Source organism: Papaver somniferum, chromosome 8 (genome assembly GCF_003573695.1).
Source record: "Papaver somniferum cultivar HN1 chromosome 8, ASM357369v1, whole genome shotgun sequence".
Classification (NCBI taxonomy): domain Eukaryota; kingdom Viridiplantae; phylum Streptophyta; class Magnoliopsida; order Ranunculales; family Papaveraceae; genus Papaver; species Papaver somniferum.
Genome location: NC_039365.1, coordinates 47,903,692 through 47,917,455, shown reverse-complemented (window position 1 = coordinate 47,917,455; position 13,764 = coordinate 47,903,692).

The following is a 13,764-nucleotide window of genomic DNA, read 5'->3' as shown; positions in this document are numbered from 1 at the left end:
TATTATTTGATGTGTTTTTTAGTTTACAAAGATATCTTATCGATCCGCTGAAATAGTATTACATTTATGCATCTTCCTTATTTTAGTGAACGATGTTAGGATCTTCATGGACCATAGGAACCTACTATGGTCCCGACCACATAGCACCGCTGCTATCCCTACTTGACCACCTTGGGATAACAGGTGTGCGGTTTTAATATAAAAGGCATTGGTGCTACGTAAGGAGATGCCCAAGCTTATTAAGATCCATACGTACTCCTCTTTCTTCCATGTGGGACTTTCCCTAGCTATGTATATGTGGTTTATCGCGCCATATACTCCAACAACCTCTACCTTGGTGAGATTAAACAACTTTACCAGTCCAATCAGACTCCGCCGCATGATTACCATCTGTATATGTTACCCATCGATAATGATTATTGTCACTATGCACCCTGGAATCCTACTCCACCTCGAGTTAATGAGAAGGAAAGTACTAACTCTACCTTGAGCATTTCCTTGCCCACCTAAAATCCTGCTCCACTTGAGAGTTAATGTGTGAGACATTACTCCACCTTGAGCGACAGTTCAAACTTGAGCATTGCCTTGTCAATATAGAACCCTGCTCCACCTAAGTTAATGGGTGAGACACTAACTCCACCTTGAGCGCCAGTTCAACTTTGGTCCTTTCCTGCTCCACCTTAAATCTTACTCCATTTGCTCCATAAATCGGGTGACATCCACAACCACTTTTGCATTCGAATAGTAGACCCAACCAAGGGCTATGATACCGATTGTTAGGGTCTTCACGGACCATCAGACACTACTCAGGTCCCGACCACATAACCCTGAACCCCACTTGACCACCTTGGGATATGAGGTGTGAGGTTTTTAACTAAAAGGCCTCGATGTTCAGTATGGAGATGTCCAAGATTATTAAGATCCAGATGTATTCCTCTTTATTCCATGAGGGACTATCCCTAGCTATACATATGTGGTTTATCGCGCCACATACTCCAACAACCGAGCGGAACCAGAACATTAAACTATGTAAGATGTAACAAAATTGCGACATCTGAACTCATTCGTCTCAAGAATAATTGTGTAGATATTAACAGTGTTCGGATCCTTGTTGCTTTTTTCCCCTTTAAGAATAGTCCGAAAAGAACAAAACTCATAATTGAATCTACAATACATAATGTATTGTATGTTCTTACTATTTCAATGACATAATGAAAATCTAATTCATTCACTTAAGTTATTATATTTTAAAATGTTAAGTCATTTCCGATGGCAACCATTTTACTCACATACGATGTACTTCTAGTTTTTCAAAATTCCCAGATATATTATGTACGTAACTCAATTCGGCAGGAAGAGTTCACCGAATGGAATATAGGTAATGGCTTGTCCTTTCGTAACACTGTGCACTTTTCAACATAGTTGGATCCAGTAAAAAGCACTGCATTTATGCGTTCTTGGGCGAGAGTAATCTAGTGATGGCTACCTCACAGAAAACTGCTGATGGATGACCGCATCAGTGTCCGTTGAAAATCCCAACTGCAGTGACCAAGTGGGGACAATATTGGCGGAGGATCAGGTCTTTACAAATGGTATTAGAGTCGACCATGGGTTACCTGTCGAGGGTGAAAGAGTATGCTTGACGGATTGTGTCGGGAAAGGGTCTCGTTAGTGAGAAAAAAATGCCAGAGTCAAGGATTGAATATATTCCGGAGCCGAGGACGACTCCAAATTAAGTTGGCGTTATTATAGTACTCCGACTCGGCAGTTAGGATTCGTCAAATGGAATATAAGTAATGGTTTGTCTTTTCCTAATACCGAGACCTTTTCAAAATAATTGGTTTCATAGTTGGAGAAAAATCTTTATAATTAAGCATGCTCGGTATTGAGTAATCCTGGGATAGGTGACCTCCTTAGAAGCTGCTGCTGAATGACCGTAGCGGTGACCATTGAAAACCCCATACCTTCAGATGATCGCAGTGGCTAAGTTAGGACATTATCGGAAGAGGGTCATGCCATTACATTCTACGACATTACGCTTCCAAATGTGAGGTTATTCGTTGCATAAAACTAATAAAACAATGATTAGTTAGTAAGTCAAATCGTTAAATACTTAACCTAATAATAATACACTCTACTAACAATAAACTTTTTTATCCATCATCATTGAATAAAAATAACATTAAACCATTTATCAAGAAATACGTGAGACGGTGCAAAATTACTCACAGGCACCAATATTTGCCACCGTCACTATGACCCACTTATATAATTATTAGCCAATCTAACTAAGTTTGATACTGCTTATAAGTGTTTTTTATGCAAAAAACTTTCAAAATCTATCAATTTCAAAAGCAAATGGTATAGTTCACCCTAATTTCATATTTTATTTTCCAATTCTATCCTTTTTTTATAACTGACAAAAATTATCCTTGAATCTATACATCACCAATTTGTATTCGTTATATTTTATTCTTTAAACTTTGAAAATTATTATTTTTTATTTTCAAACTATCACTGAAATATACTTTAATTTATCAGCAATAAATATTAAGCAATTATTGATTTTTAAAAAGTGGTTAAGAAAAATAATATTTTTTAGTAATAATACTAATTAGTAAATTTAATATTACATATATGTACTCTAATAGTAGAAAAAATTACTTATTTTAAGCACATTAAAATAGAATAATCAATTTTAATAGATATGTCTGCTTTTGTCATTTTCTCACTAATTATAGTTGAACCTGATATTTTCCCACTAAAATAAGTTTTACCTTTAGTTTATAATTTGCAACCATTCAGTTGCCTTTTTTTTTACAGAGCTCGGTATAGTAACGTACATCGGAAATCATTCAATTGCTTTTTTTACATAGCTCGGCACAGTAACGTATATCGGGAAAACAGTTTTGTAAATCTCGCAACAACACCAAGCTAATCTTAAGTATAAAAATATATTTATTATCATCATTAGGAGAATAATTTATATACTATCATTTTTAATTTGACATTTAATAAAATATTGTCATGAAAAATTAATAGAGTATTTATTATGAAGAATTATGGAACTTTAATGACATGATAAATGTTGTCCATCGGATGCATTTCTAATCCTAATCACAACCATCACTTATGAAAAACGATTATATCCCTAGATTTATCTCTTGTGAGGACAAATCTGAACCCATTCGTCGATTAGGTTCGGATATTATATTATATTATAAGGCACAATCTTTACAGTTACTGAACCTATCAACTATCACCTATAGTTACTTAGGTGATAAGGGACAATCTTTATAGTTACTCAATACCAACCATCACCTATCAGCTTATGAACCTAATCGACGAACGGGTCATATCCTAGTATATTATAAGGGACAATGGTGTTTTCCTACATCGACGGTCATCTACAGTTGGGACACATAAAGAGCGGTCCAGATCGATCAGTTTTTGTAGTTTGGGATATACAATTTAGGAACAATGGTGCTTTACTACATCGATGACTCTCTATAGTTTGGACACATAAAGAACGTTCCAGATCGAGAAGTTATTTTGGTTTAGGATATTCAATTTTGACAAATAATATACAATTAATTGTCATTTAATGGAGGGTTACGATTTAGGCAATTTATGAAAAATGTTAACAAATAAATTTTTTTCCTAAAATAAATTTTTTTCCTTTGTGTTAATGATGGATCCCTAAATATCATCGTCAAGAGAAAATATATTTTTTTCCTTTGTGTTAATGATGATCCCTAAATATCATCTTTCAGGGGTTAATATTCATTTTCAATATCAAATTCAGTTTCAATACCAAAGATGTTACAGATTACCATTTGAAAACCACCCTCAAATCATCTTCCAGGGGTTAAAATTCAATTTCAATATCAAATTTAATTTCAATACCAAAGCCGTTACAAATTACCGTTTGATAGCGATAATCATTCAAACCCTAAGCCCAGATTTCCAGAATTTACTCCTAAAAATCTTTTAGGCTTTCATGATACTAAGGGTTTAGCCTATATAAAGCTCACGATAATTTCCAAACTGTTCACATTATTTTCGCAAGTCTAGAGCAAACTGAGAAAAGACCATGCCACTATGTTCTTTGGTGACCAGTACTCCTGCTGCTATACGTCTCCTGCTCAAAAACAGAAATAATGTCTGTACAAGGTATCTGATTCACTTTGAAGTCATAGACCACAACGACGCAACTGCTATATTTGGAGAATTTGACTCCATCGTTCAGATGATTATTGGCCGCCCATATGGTTTTCCTGTCAAAGGTACAACCCTTAGAACACCCATCCGAATTGCTTTCTTTGCGCTCTAGCGAACTGTGTGTGCTCGGGTTAATACGTCGTTTGTAAGATTAATGCGCATGTCATTGGAACAGACACGGGAGAGGCCCCTTGCGGATTTCTGGAAGATTATAAATGTCAAGCTTGATTATCAGATTGTTAAGTATTCCTTTAATGCAAATCCAAATATTACCCAAAGCTTCATCGTCATGAATATCCATCTCATCACTTCAGAATTATTTAGGACAACGACCATTGTTTCGTTTAACACATAGTTTTGATGACGTCTGGCGGGAGCTAATGAGTCATTCAATCATTTGAAATTTATGAGACGGTTTAGCATTGGATGATAGAGCCTTGGGTGCAAGTTGCAGTAGAGTTTCTTATTTTAGATTAACACGTTGATGTAGTAAATGTTGATTAAACAACTTATTCTTCTGTGATGCATTTGTGTCGGCTTAATCATCCTTGATAGTGCCATTTTAGATCTACAAGATGTTTGATAACAGTGGTAATCCCAAATTTTGTTGTGTTTTATTTTTAAAAAATGTTCTGGGTTCCTCCTTGGGTACTACTTTAAGTCGACATCCAGCTGCAAATAACTATTATTTGTTAAATGTTGATTATCCAAAGGAACCACTAAATTAGTGCTTCCAGAACATTGAATTCTTATATTATAATCATTAGATACAGCATGCTTTGAATTTCATTGCAAATTGCAAATTGTCGTTTCCAACAAGAAAATCGATTCGGTAGGATCATAGAGTCGCTGAATTTTCGAACCCAAAAAAAAAATCCTTAATATTTGCGTTAAACCCCGGCATAACGGTTATGGAATCCTTTCATGTCCATGACTCACTCATACGGTTGTGGATAAAAGAGTCATCACCGTGGTTACAAAATATCCAATATTTACTCGCGATAATTTTTAAACCTTCTATAAAATGAAAACAAGGTGAGAGCACTGCATTGTACGGCGAATGCCGCACTCTTTGAAATGTAGGGGTGAATTTTCAAATGGATATTTGCATTCTTAAACTATAAGCAACCGTTATTTGAGTTCCCAATGTGGTAACATATATAAAAGTTCCTAATGGAAGCACGTTCATGCAAATTATGATTTTGCTACAGATCTAGGAATGCAAAATGTGTCTGACCATACTGGTAGTGAATAATACATGTGATGCATGAAAAACATGGTTGTATGCGGAAAAATACAACGCCAAAATGGTTAGTGTTTTAAATTTGGGGTTGTCATTAAATAGAGGGAGTACCGTCATTTGCACCCACATAACTATTACAGACTCCCAATATTTACTACTCCCTCCCTTCGTACCTATTATATAGGCGGAATTTTGAATTTTCTTTGTACCAATAGATAGGCGGAGTCCTATTTTCAAGATTAATTTTCCCACAAATACCCTTATTTATTGTACATAGAAAATTGTGTTAGTAATAAGACAAAGGGTAAAACAAGAAAAAACATGAAAAATGATGAATTCAAGGTAATTTTCTTAATCTAAGAGAATTGGTCTCTCCACTTATATATGTGGTACAGAGGGAGTACCATATATATAGGCGGAGTTGTAGATTTTGGTTGTCCCATTAGATATGCGATCCAATTTCAAGATGAGTTTTTACACATTTTACCCTTATTTAATATACATTGATATCACTACAAGTGAGAGAATATTTCTAGCATTGGAAATATGATAAGAGAAAAACAGGAAAGATAATGGATATTTATGAAACCAAAAAAAATAATTAATCTTAGAGATTGTGCATTTTCCGCTTATATAAGTGGCACAAAGAGAGTTAATGTAAAAATAGTAAAAGTAAAATGGTTCCTTAGAGAAGGGAGTTGAAGGAGGGTATGACATGAACAAATATATTTATATAATAAGGAATGCATTCTTCACAAACCGTGGCTATAAAGTGTTCACGAATTGATCCGAGTGAATTGAATCAATTTTGCTTTAATTGTGTTCTATACTTCTATGAGAATATAGCAATTGAATAACTCTTTAACTAGTTTCATTTGAGTCATTTGAACTAGATATGGTTAAGATGAATAAGGTTGATATGTGATTTGGGGTAAAAAACTGATTATGTTGGGAAAGGTAAATTGGGTGTGCCGCCGAGAAACGAATCTAAACCCTAAACAAATGTGCTGCATATGAGTACTTTAGATTCGAGAGATCAATCTGTATAATTCTAGCCTAACCCAAGAAATGGTCGTCCCAGTCTTACTTCGGTCAAAAAACGAATGAGAAGGGTTGATCTTAGGGAGGGAAGCAAAGAAGGTGTTGAGATCAGAATGTTGAATTATGAAGGTGTGGTTGTTTTATGACTTGTATCATCATGTGGAACTTTCTTGCGGAATGTAAGTTATAAGTTCTTGGTATTTTCTGGATACTTGTGTTGATAATCTTTGTCGATTGAAATAGGTTGAAAACCTATTTATACAAGTCATAGTTGAATGCACCCTGATCTCATAGGAAGTGGAAGTAGTTGAGTGATGGAGAAGTGGGGACCGTGTAAAATGTTGAAAACCACGTCCCTACTATGAAGGGAAGAACGGTCGGTTACACCCATTACTTCTCTGCTGCCACTAATTGTTCGCCTTTCCTGAAACTTTCTCATAATAGGAGTGTTGCACGCCGCACGCTGTAAATCGCCAGACAGATTCCCTGATGAACATCCCCCAGTTTATGACATGTTTGATATCTCGAGTATTTTGTAGAAAAATGCGCAGCACGCTGCTGAGTGGGTTTTGCCTGCAATACCTAATTATTCGGACCAATCACACGCAAACTAGGCGGCGGGTAGTTATATGTGACAAGTCCATTTGTGAGACTTGCCGCAAGAAATAGCATGCAAGTTGAATAAATAGGTTATTCATGAAACCGATATTTATTGAATATTGCTTGTAATCGATGCATGTAATGCATATCTTTTAAGCAAGCAGCTCAAAATAAAAGATGCTCATGAAGCATTGTTGTATAGGGCCCGTCTTGGTTGGTCGCGGAACCTAGTGTCTTAAAAGGAGCGCGGCCAGCCATCTTCGAGCAGCTGCCAGGGGCCGCTTGGGCAAGCTGAGGGAAGGCTGATCGGCTCTCATAGAAGAGTGGCGGCCGATGAGTACGATGGCACCTTATTGGTCGCCCAAAATTAAATCTAAGTCGGTCAATTTGGCTAGCCAAGTTGGATGGCTGAGATGATTTACGACAGTTGTATATTGTCGTTGATTCAATTCAAGGTTTCTAAATCCGCGTGGCCGGCACACTTTGACTGATCGGTTTGTGGCATTACTGGCTTATTTGAAGCAATACGATTGGTCGGGCTAGTTGAACCGCCCGTGAATATGACCGCGCCTTGCCAGTTTCTTGAAATGATATCTTGGCCGGTCGATTCGGCTAGCGAAGTTGGACGACCGAGCTTTCTTTGTGGTAGTTATATACTGTCGTTGGTCGACCTTGAGGTTTTGAGGCCGTGTGGCCAACCTACTTTGGGATAACGATTGGAAGCGCTAGTTGCTGGATGCGAGCAATTCGATTATCCAGGGCTGAAGGAAACCCGCCGGTGAGCATACCGACACTTCATTGATCACTCAAAACGAAATCTAAGCCATCCAACTAGGCTGGCTAAGTTGGAAAGCCGCGATGAATTTGAGACTGCCATGGCTAGTCTTAACTCGTGAAACCCTTTGTTCAACAACGCAACTAGTCTACTTTTTGGCCAGCAATTAGGGTTGTTGCTGGCGAGTTAGGAGAATTCCGATTGGTTGGAATAGTAGTGGGCCCGCCGTTGAACACCATGAAGCTTGTTTGGTCACGTTGGGAGGAGGCCAAGCTTGTTAAATTGGCCGGCCAAATCGTGCGACCGTAACTGTTTTAAGACTGACATGGGCAGCCTATATTCAATTCCTTAAGGAATTAGGTGTGTCGACCAACCAACTTTCGACTTTAATTAAAATTGTAGGGTGCACATTTAGAGCGTTTTGATTGGTCGATGGGAAAGAGGGGGCAGGAAGCAATACGGGAATGGCCGGCCGATGGTACGGCGATGCCAGCTAGGGTGAACCGGCCGGCGAAGTGGTGCGGACACGTCCCTTTTGTTGCTGCCTTTACCTGTCGCAATTCCACTTTATTTCTTGTTTTTCAACTTTTGTAGGATTTTGCTCCTACTAGTCCATGGTGGATCAATCTCCTAGCTTGCCTAGGTTTAGTCTCGACCAATATGGTTCGAGATATTGCGCAGGCCGCAAAAACGTAATTTTTGTAAGTTGGTAAAATTAGCTTAAAAAAATTGAATTTTGTGAGCAGTCACAATATTAATCAAATTTGATGATTTCTATGTGTTGGCACCAAATCGATGATTTCTGTGTGTTGGCACCACATCACTAATTTTATTCTCAGAGAGCAACACAACGCGCTTCCGAATAAGTACTTTCATGCAGATCTTAATCCCGACACTTCAGGAGATTCATGCTACTCAGCCGTGAGTGAACATTAATTGTCATGTCATGTCAATATTAAGAGTTTAGCTGGGGAACATAGCATAGGAAAAAAATACTCAGCAAACCACACATTAGTGAATAATGCAGGCGAGAGATTAAATACTCATTAGGCTCTACACTAGTGAATAATTCATCTAGGAGATTGAGTTTCAATACAATATGAAGAACGACATAGGCATTCACCAGATTTTAATACATTCTTCAGACTCCTTGCGGAATATGAACATATCAAGGTCTACTATTTCTGACACCGGCTCAGTTAGACAGACTTTTACAGTTTTCGCCATAAACTAAAATCCACCATCAACATTAAGTCCCCTGCTTAGCACATAATAGTGACATTATTGCGGGGTAAGCACTAGATGATGACAGACGAAAACAAAATTAATAAGATAAAGTAGGTAGATGTTACCGGAGAGATATCAGTTGGTTTGAACTTCCTTGGAATTTGTACTGGTGAAGCAGCTATCAATCAGGGGTTGCTAACAAATTACCGCTCATCGAACATCAATGTTAGGAAAAGAAAGCCAACATATCCGGTCAAGGCCTTTGAGCTCAACCGGGTTCTCCCCCATCTTCTTGTACGCCAACCAGCATCAAGGTAAGTTCATCTCGTCTTCGTATTTTGGATGTGAGTGTAATATCCACGAGTAATTGATCAAACTTAAATATTTAGCTCAGTGTGAATGACCTTCTTTCTTAGCGGCGGTAGAGAGAGCGTCAACGGAAACAAAGTAATCTCCAATAATTATGATCACCATCAATGCGAGCAAGGAGAACTCAAGGTAGGTGCTCTTTTCTATTTTAAACATGTAGCCACCCAACAGTAATTAGGAGCGTAATTTTTTTTATAAGATGTCACCCGGAGATATTCCCGCTGCTAAGACAGGAAGGATTAATGATTCCAAAGACACGCCAAATATAAATAATGACTTCTTCGAAGTGTCCTATACGACTGTTAGGACTCATCTTGATCATGTGACGGTTCTTCTTCATGGACCAGAGGGTGTAGAAGTTGTACCATCGATCTTCTCCAGAATGTGTAATGAGGTTCTGTCTCCAGAAGAGTGAGTGTCTAGCCTCTCCGGTGGATTTCAATATTTTCCAAACTCCATTGCGCTCAATTGCAAGAGGCCTTGACTTTAAGTTGTTTGGTGTCCGGACTGCTGAGTCACAATTATAATGTTCTTTAAACTCCTGGGCATTGACTGGAATGAAATTGTATTTATTTTGACTCTTTATCTCATAGGCCCACTCTTTCCCTTATGATTGTGATGATGATATGCTTGGAATGATTGTATGGGCAAAATCTTCCGGAGTCGTTGAGTGAAGTAGACAAGCCGAGAGGCGTTCTGTTGCCGACGTGCTGGTATCAAGTTTTCAAGGACTTCGCTCCAAGCGACATCCTTTGAACCATTTTCTGAATCTGGGATTGTTTTATGGAATGGGATGTGATAAGCAGTCCCCAGTTACACTTCTGTTTGGTTGCTAGAGCTGTATTTTTGAGTCGTCTTGGGAATACAATGCGGTCTTGTAAGGAGGTGTAGATACGTACTAGATCCGATGGCGTGGCCAGATATGTGAAAATATCTCTGCGGCGTACTTTTGGAGTCTTTGATACACGTGTACGGCTTCATGTTAAGAAATTCCTTCGGCTCGTAAATCTTTGACAGTGATAATGCTGGTATCAGAAATAATCTGGTTGAGGGACGTGAAGGCATCCGATGCTGCCAGTCCTCAGGTGTAATTATCTTGAGCATATTTTCTCCTGAAAGATGTACTTCCATTGCATTTGCTATTAAGGTGGTTGATGAATTGACGAAAGCGGCAATCTTTTGGATCCGTCATTTGTTAATCAATGGGAAGGAGTCACACTTGATAGACCTGTATCGTATCCAAAATTATGGCAGTCCATGCACCCCTTCCATAGGAAATTGGAAATCTAGAAACACCGAATCTGACTTTGTCGACTGATGTGGTGGTTGATGCGCAGCTTCGTGCAGACCTTGGGTAGGCTGTACTGAGTTCTGAGTAGGTGATGTGGCAGACATGATTCAGTTGGTCTGGCTTGTTGAGGCGCGACTTTCCTCTTTGATTCTTCATTGATAACAGTGTTTATGGATGGTTGAACCAAATACTTCTTTTCGGTCAGGCGCCTTCCAGACAGGGAGGTGATGATATCCTTACGCTGCATCTTTGAAAAGTGGTGACCTTGTCACGGTTATGGCTTCTTGGTTGACTGTCTCTTCTGAGTTGAAAAGGTTCTTGACAGTGAAGGGATTTCGTGTTGAGCCTCAGTCCCCAAGTGTGATTTACGTGGTTCTATCTTGTATGGTCGATGGGTTGACCATGATAAAGATATCACCATCTTGTATCCGTACTAGTGACTCTATTAATTCCTTTATGGGAAACTAAAATATGCACAAGTTCGGATTACCTTTGTCCGTAGCGGTTGTTGCTATGATGAAGCTCTGGATGGTATCAACAAACGAGCAACAACGGTTCTTGGTATCAACTATGATCAGAAGAGATTGTGTTTTCATGGGAACAAAACAGGTTGGTTGGAGCTTGCAGGGCTACGGTCACGATCCTTAACAGGGAGGGGTGGTGACTACGGGCACAAATCTTGGCAGGGACGAATGGTGGCTATGTCCATGGATCTTGGCAGGGAGGAGTGATGGTGGCTACGGCCACGGATCTTGGAAGGAAGGAGCGGCAGCTACGAGAACGAACCTTGGACGACCACGACAATGAGCGTTGATAGTCTTTGATCAATCGTTATAGCCCAAAGGAAGTGTTTTTTCCTTTCATATAACTCACATATGTGAGTTTACTCCTTGTTTTCTTTCCCCTCTTTATTTTCAGTGAAGCAGCTCCTCCCTGATTCCATGTGTGCGTAAGCTCTCCTATTGTTGTTTGCCTGATTGTAAGTGCGACCTTGGTGTATTGACTTTATGAAAATTTCAGATTTGTGTCTTCTTGCCAGAACGGCCACAAAATCTTCATCCGATGTAGATTTTCATCCGTCACGTAGTCGATATTTTCGGCTGCCATTTATAGCTCATTCATTGGATTAACATTCCCTCTTAGTATGTTGTAGAAGACTTCTTGCGAATCGTTCTATATATAGATCATCCACAGATTCTTCACCAATTATTGCCAGCTTCATTTCTTCCATAGGGCAGTGTAAAAACATTTCTGACAGAGTTTTTGCAAAATGACCCGTAACCTTTCTGAACTACATGCTCCCCATGCTTGAAACATCTTTTGTTAATTATGATGCTTTTATGATTTTTTAGCGGGAGTACGTCCCAAATAGAAGAGGACCTGAGGATGGAGCCTTGGATATTACCGTAGGTGACGCTGCTAATAAGGTGTCTCTCTTTGTGAGTTATCTCTTGATGTGTTAGCACCAGCAATATACTTGGAAATCGAGGGCTTCAATTCTGGATCTCTTAACATAGTCATCGATATGTCTGTTATTTTGCTGGAACATCATGTCCAAGTCTTGAGGGTGATCGGCTCGGGAATGAAGAGATATTTATGGTAGGGAACGTCACCGTCTGAAACTGATCAGAGGTTTTGTTCGGCGCGTTGTTGTTGTACCCGGTGTAGGCTCTTCGGGTAAGATATTTGGAGAACTCTTTGAGTCATAACATCTGGTGATATTCGAATTTCTCTTAAGTATTCCAAAGGTGGGAGATGTGTTCTTCAGCATTACCCGTTTCCCTAGGCAAAGGGAATATGGGAGACGTGGGTCCTTTTGGTGCAGGAACTTCTCGGATCTCCTCTTTGTGAGTTTATCTCGGCTGCGGATTTCTTTTTCTGGCATGATGATGCGGGCGTCGTTATCTTCTTGAGGCTGCTCTCTTGATGTGTCTGCTCCAGTAGATCTGAAGATGTCCCGGGCTTGCTCTTGCTTGGGTTGGCGTAATTGGCGAACCCCTTTATGATGATTTGAAGATGTGTCAAGCCTCCTTTTTTATTGCAGATGTACGAACGCCCGTAATTACGCCACGGTCTGGATCTACACGTTTTGTTGATGAGGTGATAGCGGAGACTCCTGACTATAAAATGGTAGCAGTGGTGGAATAGAGATAGACCTTTGCTTTCGTAATCTCTGCAGGTGCCTTTCTAAGACTCCAATGGTGTTGCGTTTCCGTCTTGCTCCATATAACTTATGGTGTTGCAGTAAAGGCGGTTCCTCCATCCGGATTTCGAGAGAAGCCATTGTGCCCTTCTAAGTAGTAGTGACATCTTCTTGTGTCTCCATGAGGCTTTCTGGTCCTTTCATATGGGAGATTTACTGGTGCTCGGATATCCAAGGTATTACAAGTAGTATTGCTTGAAAAAGCATTTTTGTGAAGCTTTTTAACGAACGGAATGTGATGTACTGAGTTATTCTGTGATGTAATAAGGAAGGAGAGATTGTACTACAAGCATTCAAGTAACTCAGTACCACTGTACTGCCTCCATTAACTCAATTCATGATCCAACTGTAATTCCAGATACAAGCTTATTTAAGAGAAAGAGACCTAACGAAACCCTAAAACATCACGGACTGCACGTGTGCTTGTACTACATCCGTACCAGTAAAACTTAAAGCAGAATTAAATGAAAGTAAAATGGCTAATTAAATTTACTAAAAGCTAAATACACCCCAGGGATGGTTGTAGGCACTTTGGTATCATGAGAATACTCCCTCCTATAGAATATCCTTGTCCTCAAGGATGGTAGTGTGGAAAGTGTGCTCTGACATGCGATAAGTCCTCCCAAGTAGCATCCGCCGGAGTAGTGTGAGACCATTGAATCAGTAATTGTTGCACTGCCGTTCCTTGTCGAAAAATCTGGAGGGAGTCCAAAGTGGCAATTGGTTTGAGTATGAGTTCACCCTTTGAATCCACTAATGGCGGTGAAGGAACAGTAGTTGCAGAAGCACCTATT